The sequence below is a fragment of the Leptonychotes weddellii genome, chromosome 6 (assembly GCF_054177405.1).
Source record: "Leptonychotes weddellii isolate Sample4059 chromosome 6, ASM5417740v2, whole genome shotgun sequence".
Taxonomy (NCBI): Eukaryota; Metazoa; Chordata; class Mammalia; order Carnivora; family Phocidae; genus Leptonychotes; species Leptonychotes weddellii.
Genome location: NC_138374.1, coordinates 70748464 through 70762806, shown reverse-complemented (window position 1 = coordinate 70762806; position 14343 = coordinate 70748464). Strand labels below are relative to the sequence as shown.

Sequence of the window (14343 nt, the reverse complement as noted above, 5' to 3'; positions counted from 1 at the left end):
CATTACTTATTCTAGAATAAGAATGCTGCAGCCCACCCCCACTAGAGTTTTATTAAACCATTACATTGTTCCGGAATTAATATGTATAATTTGTGAAACTAAACCTCACTTGTGATTTGGCCACTTCCATCTTAGAGAAAATCAAAAGAGCAGTATTAGAAACAAATAATTTCACCAGAACCTGTTTGAAAGAGAAGAGTTAGCCTCTTGAATAAAATTATGAGTCCACATTCTGGGCATTTTGGTTACTTATGCTGCAGCTGAGGAAAAGGTAAGGTATATTACTGTGTTTGGTTTGTAATTAAAACAGTATCATAGGCTCCGCTCCCCACTCCCACCCCCTTCAGAGCACAGAATATTAACTAAGATGGACATTTCCTCTGTTGATGTTCCCTCTGGGAAACAAAAGATAGAAATAGTGAGAAAGGCCTTTCCAGATAATACCTCACACCAAAGTATTGAAAGAAAAGGTTCATATAACATGACATGATAATGTCATGTAATATATGAATATTATTACCTAAGGATTATATTATATCCAGCTGATAAGTTGTATTTGTATGTTTAAGTGTGTATTTGAAAAAGTACGTAATCTTTCAATTATTGAGTATATAAATCCTTAACTGAGTGTCTGGTAAAAAACTGTGCTAGGCATTGTGAGAAGGACAAAGGTTTACACAAGAGGGTTTTTTTTTTTTTTCCCCCTAACCTTCAAGAAACGTCAGTGCAAAGCGGGAGTAGCTTCACTGAAGTGAAGACTGAGATGGGGCTAGGAGGTGTCAGGGCTGAAGCTCGAGAGTCTAGGTGCCCTTTCGGTTCTGTTACTGTACCTTCTGACTGCTGTGAATCAGGGGGGTTCTTGGGGAGCCCCAGCTGGTTTGCTCTTTGCACAGTTCAGCTGGGATTAGCATCCTTCTAGTTGGTAGGAGACATTATCCAGGAAACTATCTAGCCCGCGGGGGAGGTGGCATCTTCTGAACCAGCACCCCCCCACCCCCCCCGCAGAGAACTTTGAATGGGTGGAAGAAGGAGTTCGTGTGCATTCTTGCTCATGTCACAGTGTTGGGCCTGTGACTCAAGCATGTGGCAGGTCACTGTGATTGGACCATTGGATCACCAGGCCCTGACTTTAGAGTGGCCAATGCTGCTTGTTTAAACTCTTAACTGCCTCACAGGTACGACATAAGATATATCAATAAAAAACATAAAATTATTTTTTATTTATTTTTTTAAAGATTTTATTTATTTATTTGACAGAGAGAGACACAGCGAGAGAGGGAATACAAGCAGGGGGAATGGGAGAGGGAGAAGCAGGCTTCCTGTGGAGCAGGGAGCCCTATGCGGGGCTTGGTCCCAGGGCCCTGGGACCATGACCTGAGCTGAAGGCAGATGCTTAACAACTGAGCCACCCAGGTGCCCAAGACATAAAATTATTTTAAAAGTACTGTTTATTGGGACATCTTGAAGGACTGGGGTGAAGGGAGTGCTTGTTTCCTTACCATCTCCTATCTGGCACGTGTTGATAATTATTCGCCACTCATTCAGCATTTACTGAAAGCTTACCAAATGGCAGACAGCGTGCAAGGTGTTGGAGGGGGCAGCCAGGCAAGAGCAAAGGAACAGAAGCTCTCTCTTCTCTCCGTAACAGCTCACAGCGGACACTCCTACAGTGTTTACCACGTGCCAGGCTTGTTCTGAGTGCTGCATAGCTCCGCACCTAACCCTTAGAACAGCCCCATCCGCTAGAACTAGTACTGTCCCCATGAGACGCTGGATGACCCTGGCCTGCAGGGAGATGGACCAGCTTGCCAAAGATCTCACAACTGGTATGCGGCAGAGCAAAATTTGAAAGCAGACCGTCTGGCTCTGGAAACTGTGCTTTTAACCTCCACGCCAAATAGCTGCTCAAGGAATTTATGGTCTGAGTATACATGGGTAAGTACGTCCATTTTCAGGGTGAGGCAGCGAGGAATGATGTAGAAGGAAGACAAGAAGTGACTCAGGTTGAGTGTGTTTGCCTAAACGAACACCAAGAGTGTCTGACTGGAGAAATGCTCCGTTCCGTGCCCCAAGGAGAAGAATGGAATGACAGGAAATTATTAAGTACGGCGAAAAGTTGGAAATATTTGCCAGCAATGGCAAATGCAGTTTAATTTTATGTCCAGGGCTGCGAAGGGCTACAACCCTGCGCCCTCCTTTCACACACACACTGTGAGGGTCAATGAATACAGGCCGTCCAGTGACATCGTTTTCTCCCTTTTCTCCGCTTTGCTAAGGGGCGAAGGTGCGAAGGCTGCTTCCCCGTGGAGGTTCGTGCCTGTGGGGGCGTGTCTAGGAAACTGATGGGATGGGTCTTCTGGGAGAGTACTTGAAGCATACTGGGAACCTTCGGGAGCAAATTGCTGAAGGTGGAAGGCTGCAGAAATGATCATCAAGCCTCAGATGTTACAAGAGAGGGATGACTTTTCAGTCAATGCTTGGGGTAGAGAGGAGGATAGGGTCAAGTTGTAAGAAAGACAGAAGATGTATTTGTGTAGATCACTTAACAGTGTATGTTATCGATAAATATTCTTTATCATTTATATAATATATAATATGTAAGTACTTACTCCAGGCTGTCCTTATAAAACCATGTTTGCAGAGACCAAAGAGAGAAAATGTAAACATACCAGAGGTCTTCGCAAGACCTTATATATGCCCTTTAATGACCTTCTACATTTCTAAATGTTATCAACAAATGTTAGTAATAAATGGTGGTGGATAGTATCATTATTGCTCTTATCCCCATTTTTTGTTGTCACTAATTTTATATTGTGGTCAGTTGGAAAATAGGATTTACTTTTGGAACTATTCAGGGGCGCCTGGGTGGCTCAGTTGGTTACGAGACTGTCTTCGGCTCAGGTCATGATCCTGGAGTCCCGGGATCGAGTCCCATATTGGGCTTCCTGCTCAGCAGGGAGTCTGCTTCTCCCTCTGACCCTCCCGCTCTCATGTGCTCTCTCTCTCTCTCATTCTCTCTCAAATAAATAAATCTTTTAAAAAAAGAGAAACTATTCAAATATTTAAGTAGATTTTTCTAAACAGAAAGAGAGGAATGAAATTCGGCAAGGAACTTAGTTGTTATTAGTGGGCATTATGGATTTTGCATTCCTACAGAAACAAACTTGTGAACTAGGATTTTATTATCCTAGAATGAATTTCTTGCTAAGAGTCACTTTCTGCTTATCTCACCATTTGATATTTGCAAGATCACTAATATTTCCTCTGTCCACCCCACATAACCTTACTTCTTCCCAGGCAAGTAGAGAGATTTCAGAAAGACGATGAGGAAATTCTTTTCCTTCTAATTGGTTCTTTGGCCCTTTTAATCCCCCTCCCTCCACTCCCGGCAGGGCGTTAGTCATTAAAATGCATCAGACAACTGTGGTGCCTTCAGGATCATAACCGTGATATGATCACGTTACACACCCATTCAAAGTTCTCTGCTCCAGGGTCAAGGTTTGGATGATGTCACATAGCCTATGGAGCTCCTGCCTCCTCGACTGGTTTTTCTGTTGTGAGAAGGATAGGAAGGAGAGAAAGATGAACCCCCTGTAATTCTGAGGATCACATTTCACTAGAGTCTGGTAAATCTCGAGATACTTCCCTGTTGATATATTTATCTAATTTATTCCTATTAACCTGGCATGTAATAGTCCATTGCATGAAAATACCACATTTTATTCAGCCATATTGATGGACATTTAGGTTCTAACTTCTTGCTATTTCAAATAATATTGCTATGAACATCCCTATGTAAGTGTTTGTATGACATCTATGAAAGTTTCTGTAGAGTAGGGGTCTTCAAACATTTTACCCCACAATTTGGAAAAACTTTTCCTCCTTACACATTTTAGAATTGGAATCAAACTTTTTATCATAACTTTTAGTTGCAAAGGAATTAATTTCTTTGTAATGGAAACATTAACATTTAAAAGTAGAATTCTTTGGGCACCTGGGTGGCTCAGTTAAGCATCCGACTCTTGGTTTCGGCTCAGGTCGTGATCTCAGGGTCTTGGGATGGAGCCCTGCGTCTGGCTCTGTGCTCAGCAGGGAATCTGCTTGATACTTTCTCTCCCTGTCCCCCTGCCCTGGTCCCCGGCTCTGGCTCGCTCTCTCAAATAAATAAATAAATCTTTCAAAAAATAAAAGTGGAATTCTTAAATGTATCCAATGGTGTATAAGTACCATAGTGATCTGATACTCACCATTATCCATCACACATTAACGATATGAACAAGGTGTCTTACAGTGGGAAATTCTACGTCACTTCTTTTTCTTTTGGGACTTGAGCTTTCTACTTGTCACAGGCTTTTATTTGAATGTAACATACATTATATGTGTTATGTGTGAGTGTTTTTTATTGATCACGTTACCATATTTCTCTATAACAAATTTTATATATAAACTTAAATTACATTAAATTTCTTTGACCATAATACTCCAAAGTGTTAACAATTTTTCTGAATTGAGTTATTATTTTTAGTTCATAATCGACCAATTAAATGCTTTTAAATGTTGATCACATTGAAACATAAAAAATATCAATGGAACTTTAAGAAATCAGTTTGTATATCATGAACGAATTTTACTTATTTCTAGGAGACGGGTTCAGCATCAGTTTACGCCCAGTTTTTGCTTTTATATTATAAACCCCGAGGACTATCATTCACGTACATCAATAAGTAGATGACGGTTGGAATAAATTGAGTAAGTGATGTTACTCATTTATTTGAAAGCTTTCCACATTGTATGCCCCACATCACTTAGTGGTGTTATTTTTAATGATTTATCAGTGGGCAGTTTGCTTAAGTCTTCCTTCAGTTCCCTAGGAAACAAGAAATGTTAAACTAATGTTCAAAGTGTTTGTTAGTCAGTAGACTCATTCAGATTCTCAATGTTGATATTATTTCGGATCGTCTCTTTAGCTTCTTGCAGGTTTTTAGCCTTTGGGGCAACATATCCTTGAGCATTCAGATAGAGAAGACAGGTGTGCCTTTCTCTTCTAAAGAGGGAGAAAGGGCTACTATGAATGGGAGGTAGGGATTAGGAACCACAGGGGTGCTTGACTCCACGAGTTCTCAGGTAGTTCAGACATGGAAGATAAAGATCTGGAATTATCCCCTTGAAAACGATCTGTGTGCCTCCGTTCTCCAGTTTGAAACTCCTACTCTGAGGTTTATCCCCAGCAGCAGAATTGCTATTGTTAGAGTCTCCTACGCTATGTGACCATTTCCCCAAACCCACGTCGCTGAGGACATTGCTCTGCTTCTCAAGGACTCGGGAGAGTTTCCCTCTGAGAATCCCCATATGTGATTCATAGTTTTCTAACTTTGGGAAAATCCCATGATCACTGTATTTAAATGACTGGTGGCCAGTGAGTGGTAATCCACCAGAGTACTAGGAGACATTTAATTTCTATAATTTGCTTTGGGACAACCTCTGAAAGTATTTTCATTCATAACTTTATTTCTTTTAAAGGGCATCATGAGTCTCCATCAACCAAGGTGGTACAAAAACAGCACTCTACTTGGTTTGTGTTCTGTGCCCTGAAGCAGAAATGCGTTTAATTGTTCATTGCAAAATAAACAGATGTCTAGAGGAGAAGGTTATTAAAAATATTTTGTGCAGTTTGGAAGAACTAGAGGTCAGGATTGCTTGACCTAGCGTCTCCAAGCAAACCCCAAGTCAAGTAAGCTGCCAAGGTAAGTGAGCTACTAACATATAGCTTATTCTTTGGGCAAAACTTTCTGTTTTCCAAATTTCTGGATATAGTTAAAAGGGACAATACATTTCAAAAATAGAGTAACGGTCCTCCTCAGGCAGAAGAATTCTACTTTAAAAACAGAAGATTTAATGTGCCAAATTCAAATCATAAGGAAAGCTTGCCCAGTTAATAGGACAAATGCCTCAACATTGTAAAATAAACAGGACTTGAAATGCAGACAATCCTATTTTACAGTTACAAGTTATTTAAAAAATATAAAGACTGAATAATAGAGCAATAAAATATATTACAGTTAGCAAGTCTGTAAGGACACATTAATAATGAGATAGATCTTCATTAAGGCCTCCCTTCCACTTGCTCCAACAGGTGACCTAGGAAGAGGGTGGCCCTATGAGCTCTAGCAGCCAATGGCCTGGGACCGCACCCTGGGAGGCAGCCAAGACAAAGGTACTATGTCCAGGAAAGAAATTTCAGATAAGACTTAAGTTTTAGAGCTAAGAAAATAAGGGTTTGTTTGTTTGTTTTCTCCTTAGAAAAATAGACTGTTTCTATCTCCTAACTTCCTGCTTCCTCCCAAGTTCCCCAGCTTCATAAAATTTATGTTAAGAATTTGAAATATTCCCAAATTAGTTGTTAAGTATCACGACCTTTTGTTTACAGATCTCCTTTTCCTCTTGGGTTTCCTGAAATGTAAAGCCTGTACACACATATATATTTTTAAAGATTTTATTTATATGACAGAGAGAGAGAGAGCACAAACAGGGGAGAGGGGCACAGGGAGAGGGAGAAGCAGACTCCCCGCTGAGCAGGGAGCCAGATGTGGGGCTGGATCCCAGAACCCTGAGACCATGACCTGAGCCAAAGGCAGCCGCTCAACCCATTGAGCCGCCCAGGCACCCAAACCTGTATATCTTTTAAGAAATGCAACATACTTAAGTACAACGAATTAGCAAAAATCCACCAAAGAAAACTGTTTACCTCTTGTATTTAGAAAAGATAAAATTTCCCTCAGCTAGATCTGACAACATTAGGTTTTTCTATGGTATTCTTTCTGAGGTTGCTATAAGATAGAAAAACCTAAATCACAATGAGAGTACCTTTTGAACTTACTAATCCTAAGGCGTCGTTAACAAGAAGGCTATGATGGGTAGGATCTAGAAGTGCTTTATTTTGTCATTAAGTGGAACCATGGAAATTAAACAGTGCCCCCCCTCTCCACTGGGCCCCACTAGGTTAGGTTTAAAAAATTAAATGTAAATTAAGGATACCATATTCACGTGGTTGAAAAATCAAAAGGCACAGAGCAATAGCATAATATACAATGGGAGGTACGGGCCTTGGAGCCATGTAATTGGGCAGTGATGCGAATGTCCCCTTCCTACTGTCTCCTAGCCGCATCAGTATCTTAATATGGAGAATTTTTTTTTTTTTTGAGAGAGAGAGAGTGTGTGTGGTTGGGGTGGGTGGGGGCAGAGGGAGAGAGAGAATCTTAAGCAGTCTCCATACCCAGGCACCCCAATAAGAGAATCTTGAAATGTAGAGGTGAGTAGGAGGAAAATGGGCATAGGACGAAAGACAATGGCAAGAAAGAGGGCAGGGAAAGGAGAGTAGAAGGATGGAAGGAAGAGGGTGTGTTAGTCCGTTTGGGCTGCTACCACTAACACGGTAGCCTGGGTGGCTTCGAGGCAATGGAAATCTACTTGCCACAGTTTGGGAAGCTGAAAGTCCCAGATCAGCCTGCCTGCAGGATCGGGTTTGGTGTCTGGTGAAGGCGAGCTTCCTGATTCAGAGATGGCTGTCTTCCACAGGTGACCTCACCTGGCGTGGTGGAAGGGGGCGGGAGCTCTGACAGGCCTCTTTCCTAAGAGCACTAGTCCCATTCGTAAAGGCTCCACGCTCACGACCCAATCACCTCCCAAAGGCCCACCTCCTAATACCATTACCTGGGGGTGAGTTTCAACCTAAGATTTCGGGGCGGGGAGGGGCACACACATTCAGTCCATGGCAGCATGGAAAAACCGAGGCTGTACACAAAGGATCAGCACCTTTCCCAGTCCTCTCTTTCAATTGTCCTTTCAGTGTATGTGTATTTGTATAAGAATAGAAGAGGAAGGGGCGCCTGGCTGGCTCAGTCAGTGGAGCATGCGACTCTTGATCTCAGGGTTGTGGGTGTGAGCACCATACTGGGTGTAGAGATTGCTTAAAAAAATAAAATCTTCGGGTGCCTGGGTGGCTCAGTGGGTTAAGCGTCTGACTTTTGGTTTCGGCTCAGGTCATGATCTCAGGGTGATGAGATAGAGCCGCATGTCAGCTCTGCGTTCAGTGCAGAGTCTGCTTGAGATTCTCCCTCTCCCTCTTGCCCCTCCCCCAGCTTGCTCTCTCTCTGTCTCTCTCTCTCTAAAATAAATAAAATCTTTCAAAAATAAAATAAAATCTTTAAGAGAAAAGAATAGAAGAGGAAGAAATGGGAAGAGTAAAGGGAAAAAAAAAGACCTTTATCTGGGGAAGTGTATTAGTGAGCCACTGGGAATTCTTAACCACATGAACGTGTCACTCGAATAAACTTCTCTGTATTGCTCTTTCCTCTCCAATCCCTTTTATCTAGTCTCAGCCAAGTATATTTTATTATTTTGAGGTTTAGGTTTTAGGGGAAAGTTCAGAACTAATAGGTGACAATATTCGTGGAAGAGAGGCAAGCAGGGATGCAGCCTCTCCTACTCTCATACCAGAAGCAAACTAACCCTTCTCTGGGGCAAACTGGCCTGGTGAAATCCAAAGTTCAACTGTCTCTCTGCAATGACCTGTTCAGACTTCAAAGAGACCCGTTGGGTGGTGTTGCGTCCTGCTGGACATGCCCCGTTGACTATGCCGTGCACCATTTACACCGTCTCTGGCTCATCAGCAGGTGGCAGTGTTCCCTCTATTCCCGACGGCGTTGGCCTTCCCTTCCTTTTCTTTTTTTTTTTTTTTTTTGTCAGGCCACATATAAGGGCTGCCTCTTGAACGTCCTTGGGAAATACTCTCCCAATGATCCTAGCACTGAGGAGGAGAGGCAAATTAGCAACACATAGCAATTCGTGTTTTCACATTTGATCTTTAGAACCCTAATCTCCTGGTCTAATGAATTGCCCCACTTCAGGGCAAGAGAGTGAGCATCAGTAATTGTATTGTTTACTTATCCCTCTCTTGCCCTATTCTAGACTCTATTTAGGGGCCTCAGGCAGTCTTCTTGTTCCCTTCATTCACTCCTGTTCAAGGCTTGAAAACTTAAAAGCTATCTGTAACCAAATTTCTCTCTAATTAACTTGTTTGGGTTTTTATCAAAATGAGGTTTTCTTCCCATCTTTATTCACCGATGGACTAACAGGAATTTTCCCAGGCTGCAATGCAGGGTCCCTCACTGAATAGCTAAGTAATCTGGGCATATAAACCCTTGGGGCTTCAGTTCATGTGTAAAATGGGATTGGTGAACTAAGGGACTTTTGAGGTTTCTCCTAGCTCTTACACTCCCGGATCCCAAAGTAGTCTGCCCCTGCCTTGAATCGTGGTTGTACTATGATACCAGATGAGTGTTTCTTATGTTTTCTTTGAGCAGCAGAAGTTATTCAATAGCACAAAGAGTCAGAGTAGATTTAGGGGAGGCAGTTGATCTAGGGAGAGAGGGTACTCAGGGTAAGGTGCACACATCAGCCACACTAGACGCCATTTATGACAGATATTCTCAAGTATTTCTGTGGCAGTGGACCCCAAACAGGCATTCAGTCTTAAATGCTAGAACTCCCTTAGCATGCTCATTTATTTGAAAATGAAATCAGGGTTGAGCTCTCTCCCTGGTTTATTTGATATTCTTCTGATAATGGGCATTTGTTGATTTTTAGACTTAATTCTATTGGGCAAGGTCACTTTTTTACCTTATGAAAACACTAAAGGATCATTGTAAAGAACCTTCAACCCATACAGAAAGATATGGAAAGAGAAATTCTCCTCCCTCTGAAGCCCTCCCTCCCCATCCTGTAGTCAGAGATAAGCAGTGTTATCTTCTCTCTTGTTTATTCTCTTGGATATTTTCCATGGGTTTATGCAAACACAGATATATGTATTATCCCTTCTGTTTTATTTCACTGAATTTTCATGGATAATTTTGTGGCATGCATTAATCCTGGAGTAGAAATATGCATGTAACATGGATGAGAGAGCCAGTGAAGAAATTATAGGATTAGGGAACAAGATAGATAACAAAAAGAAAATAGTTGCTAATCAAATTGTCAACTGATAGCAATGATTCTTTTTTTTTTTTTTTAAGATTTATTTATTTGAGAGAGAAAGCACAAGTGGGGAAAGAGACAGAATCCCAAGCAGACTCCCCAATGAGCATGGAGCCCATACTCAGGGCTGGGTCTCAGGACCCTGAGATCACAGCCTGAGCCGAAATCAAGAGTCAGATGCTTAACAGACTGAGCCACCCAGGCGCCCTGATAGCAATGATTCTTAAATGAATGGGGGGAAATCAGGGGGAGATGAACCACGAGAGACTATGGGCTCCAGGAATCAAACTGAGCATTCTAGAGGGGAGAGGGGTGGGGGGATGGAGTAGCCCGGTGATGGGTATTAAGGAGGGCACGTATTGTGTGGAGCACTGGGTGTTATACGCAAACAATGAATCATGGAACACTACATCAAAGACTAATGATGTACTGTATGGTGACTAACATAACATAATAAAATTATTAAAAAAATGATAGAGCTTCCAGGAAGAACTGACCATGGAAGATTGTTTTGAGGAGACATTTCTAAAGGAGTGGGCTGGGGTCATGGTGGGAGAGGACCACCAGCGATTCCTCCATTTTTTTCCATGCTTACTACTAAGAGGTAGAGTCTCTTCCCCTCCCGGGAATCTTGACAGCCTCCGTTACTTGCTTTGGTCAAAAGAACAAGGCAAAAATGATGCTATTCCAGTTCTGGGCCTAGACTTGGCAACTTTAGTTTTTGCTCTCTTGGACAATAATCACCATGTAAAGAACACTGACAACTGTGCTGAAGAGGAAGGCCTCATGGAGGCAGCGTGTCTCTGGAGGATGAGACCTTCCAGAGGGAGACAGGCCCAGCCCCTCGCTATTTCAGCCATTCCAGCTGAACCACTAGCCCTGTGCTCGAAGTCATCTCGGGTCCCCTAGCCCCAGTCAAGCTGCCCCAGCCAACAGTACACGAAGGAAAGACAAGCTGTCACCATTGTGTTCTGTCCATAGTGCAGAATGGTGAGCAAGAAAATGGTCCATACTGTTTCAAGATGCCACACTTTTGGGTAGTGTGTTATGCATAGTAAATAATGGAAATCAATGTCTGGGAGTTGGATGTTGGCTTAACAAAAATCTAAGACACGTGGCATCGGCTTTGGGAGCAGGCATGGGGTAGAGGTTGGAGAGGTGAAGAAGAAACCTCTCTTTTTTTTTAATTCACTATTTTTTTTTAAATTTCTATTTTGAAACAATTTTAGACTTACACAAAAGTTGCAAAACTGGCACAGAGTTCATGCATGTTCTTCACCCAGCTGCCCAAATAGTGATAAATTGCATAGCCAGAGAATAATGATCAAACCCAGGAAATTGACATAAACCACAGACCTTGTAGGAACTTTGCCAGTTTTTCTGGTAATGTTCTTTTCCCGTTTCAGAATCCAATCCAGGATCCTGCGTTTGCATTTAGTTGCTGTACCTCCTTGGTCTGGGAAGGAGACTCTCAGTGGAGGCTCTGAGGGTCATGAGGAAGTCGTATTGCAGGCTGGAGAAGTGGTGCTGTGTAGTAGCAAAGTGTTTGGCATCCCTTGTGAGCAGTAAAACACAGAAGACAGAAAATGTACCTAATGAACTTGTAGATCTGGCAAAGGGGAGTTTCAAGCTGCACGTTCAGAGTATCAGTTGGCTTCTTTTAGTGATGTGTGATGGTGTTACTAGAGAGAGAGAGAGAGATGTGTTAAAAAAGGAACTATTCCGTTTTCAAGCAGAATGTAGAGGAAATAGGGCCTTGGAGATTCTGTGTTGTCAGCAACAGTCTCAAAGGAAGAAATGGCCTTAGGGGCCTGCCTTTCGAATGTGGCCTCGAGGTAAAAATCCAATCCAGACTATGTTGAAGCCTCTACACATTAAGATGTTTCATAGACCCTCTCATCTAGCCAAAAGGGCTTCTAAGAAGAATCTTCAGGGGAGTCCAACAGCAGCTACTTCGACAAGGCCCAAAGTAGACAGAAGTTTGTTCTTGGAAGAATTATACATGTTGCTTTGTGGGCAGAGTTGTCGAGGGCAAGAAGTAAACTCTGTTAAGACTCATAGGAAACCCTCAAAATGTTGAAGACAGCTCTATTGATGAAACCACCGCTAGCATGAACTAAAGAGGAAAGAGACAGTTCAAAACGTAAAAAACAAAACAAAACAAAAAAAAACCATCGGGCCCCCAACTTTCTGTGGACAGGACCCAGGCCGAGAGAGCTGTTGGACCATAAAGGGCAGGCAGTGGCTTATGGACAAGGAAGCCTCAAAGGTCATAGTCTGCACCCCGGAGCAGGGAGCCAGGAACAGTGGTTTGGGAAGCAGCTCCTGGGGAGAAGAACAAGCCCCTAATGGTGGGGCGGTCTGGGTTCCCAGAGTGAGGGTGACAGTGCTCAGCTGGCTTTCAGAACTGCTAGGGCTGGTGGCTGCTCTGTGCCTTCTCGCTCCCCCGCTTTGAACACGAGTGTCTGTTGTAGTTAACTTATCCCTGTCTCAGCATCGTACGTTGTGTCTGTAACTCGTCTTTTCAGCTCACAGGTCTCTAGAGGAAGAGGAGCAGCATCTAAAATGCCTCCACCACACCTGGGCCTAGTGTCTACCATTAGATCCTGGTCCTTAGAGCCAGTGCTACACAGAACGACAGTGTGGGGGGAGGGAGTGTACTCCACAAGTCTGTGTGTGTGGGCGTGTGGGTGTGAATTATTGTGGCCAAAGGGTGGCTTATGACAGAGTGTTTCCCCCTATGACTGCCAACAGCTCCTCTCATTCCAGACACTCCTTCCATTAGGGAGTGTGGTCTCTTTCCTGTCCCCTTGGGTCTGGGCTGGCCCTGTGACTGCCTTTGGCCAGGAGAGTACAGGGAAAGTGATGTTCTGGGACTTCCAAGCCCTGGCTTTCACTGACCTTGTAGCTTCCGCTTTTTCTTTCTTGGGATCCAGGCTGTAAAGAATAAGTATAAAAAAGCCCAGGCTGGCCCACCGAATGATGAGCGATCATGCTGCCTGCCATCTTGGCTGTTCCAGCCCCAGCCAAACTCACAGCTAGAGGTGACCACATGTCTGACCCCAGCTGCGTCATGGGAAGGCAGAAGAACCACCCAGCTGTGCCCTTCCCAAATTGCAGAATCGTGAGCAAAGAAGGGGTGGTGGTCCTTTTCAGGCACAGAGCTTATGATGGTTTGTTAGGCAGCAATGGTCGTTGAAGCCATTACCAAATGTCAGGGTTCTTTTGACTGCTTTAACTTTACTCCAGGGGCTGTGAAGAGGTTGTAACAGTGTCAGATAAAGAAGCCAAGTTTCAAGGAGACTCAGTTCCGTAAAGGCTGGACCCTATATGCCACAGTCACGGCTCTGTCCACAGAGCTTTGCACAGAATGAACATGTGATATATGCCCAGATATATGTTGATTGGACAATTAAATGAATGAATGGAGATTAAAGATGCCACACCATGAAAAAGAAAGACAAAAAAGATACTCTAAACAGAGTTTGTCTCATTCCCTTTTTTCTTTCAAAAAGGTGCTCTTCGTTTTCAGAAACAGTGATGCCTTGGAAACCAGAAGGATGTTCTGAAGGGAAAGATTTGTAGGAGTGAGGCACAGGGCAACCTTGAATCCTTCTCCATGTCCCTCCTACACCTTGAAAAAAGAGGGCCACTCTGGGAAACACCTGGCAAATGCCTCAACACCTGCTGGTAGATACAAATTATTATCTTTTTCTATTCTTGGAAGAGCTAAAAGCAGAATATGTGTTCCAAAGGACTATAGTTAGAGTTAATACCAAAAGGACCAGAGTAGAATAACCAATAGCCAGTGTTAGGTTGGAGAGTAAAACAGTCAATGCTGATTTGTCATGTTAGGTCTTCTCTTTCCCATCACTCTCTGGTCCAAGTCACAATTTCTGAATGCAACTTGGACCCAGCACATGCCTATTCTGCTCTGTGGTTCTCCCAGGAATACCTGGCCCCATCCTCATTTCTCTGAGAGTGATAATTTCATATAGCACACCTCTCTACTGGGACGTGAAAGGAGACCCAAGTGCTGTGTGCGATAGCTCCAGGAGAGCTTAGAGACAAGAAGGGAAAGTTCTTTTTTAGGGTTACTTGCAGTGCCTTCTGGAGAAGTACCTTCTGGAGACATGTCTTGGGCAAAACATCTTTATTTAAAAGAATAGCAATATTACTACTGAGTATCTACCCCAAAGATACAAATGTAGGGATCCGAAGGGGTATGTGCACCCCAATGTTTATAGCAGCAATGTCCACAACAGCCAAACTGGAAAGAGCCAAGATGTCCATCGACAGATGAATGGATAA

At 43.1% G+C, this 14343-nt stretch overlaps 1 long non-coding RNA gene across 9 annotated transcripts in view; it reads left to right on the top strand.

The window, feature by feature from the left end:
- Positions 1-14343, top strand: part of LOC115940699 (uncharacterized) — a 31941-nt gene that overhangs the window by 15920 nt on the left and 1678 nt on the right. For 6 of the 9 annotated variants that reach the window (XR_004075428.2, XR_014146364.1, XR_004075429.2 and 3 more), the window contains 4 exons: positions 4642-4749; positions 5521-5744; positions 6134-6214; positions 11439-13705. This is a non-coding gene — a long non-coding RNA (uncharacterized LOC115940699). Of the gene's footprint in view, positions 1-1648; positions 1936-4641; positions 4750-5520; positions 5745-6133; positions 6215-11438; positions 13706-14343 lie in introns of those variants that run through there. The other 3 variants (XR_004075422.2, XR_004075426.2, XR_004075424.2) reach the window with 3 other exon arrangements.